Consider the following 293-nt stretch of genomic DNA (forward strand, 5'->3'; position numbering starts at 1 on the left):
ATAATGAATACCTGGTGAATAAAAAAAACCATCTCTTCTTTTTCGAAATTTAAAACAAGTTTCTTTTTCAATAATTTTTATTACATTTTTCATGACTTCAAATTTTATAGGAAACGTGTAGTAATATTGTATTTTTAATGGCCATTTAATTCTTGTATTTGTTATAATTTTTCTTTTTTTTCTACTATTTATTTTTGAATCAGATATTTCTGGAAAATTTAGTACAAAATTATTTATTTGGTCTATAGATCTTTTAAAATTCTTTTTTGTTATATATTCTTCAATAGTAAAAT

The sequence above is a fragment of the Strongyloides ratti genome, scaffold srae_scaffold0000075 (genome assembly GCF_001040885.1).
Source record: "Strongyloides ratti genome assembly S_ratti_ED321, scaffold srae_scaffold0000075".
Classification (NCBI taxonomy): Eukaryota; Metazoa; Nematoda; class Chromadorea; order Rhabditida; family Strongyloididae; genus Strongyloides; species Strongyloides ratti.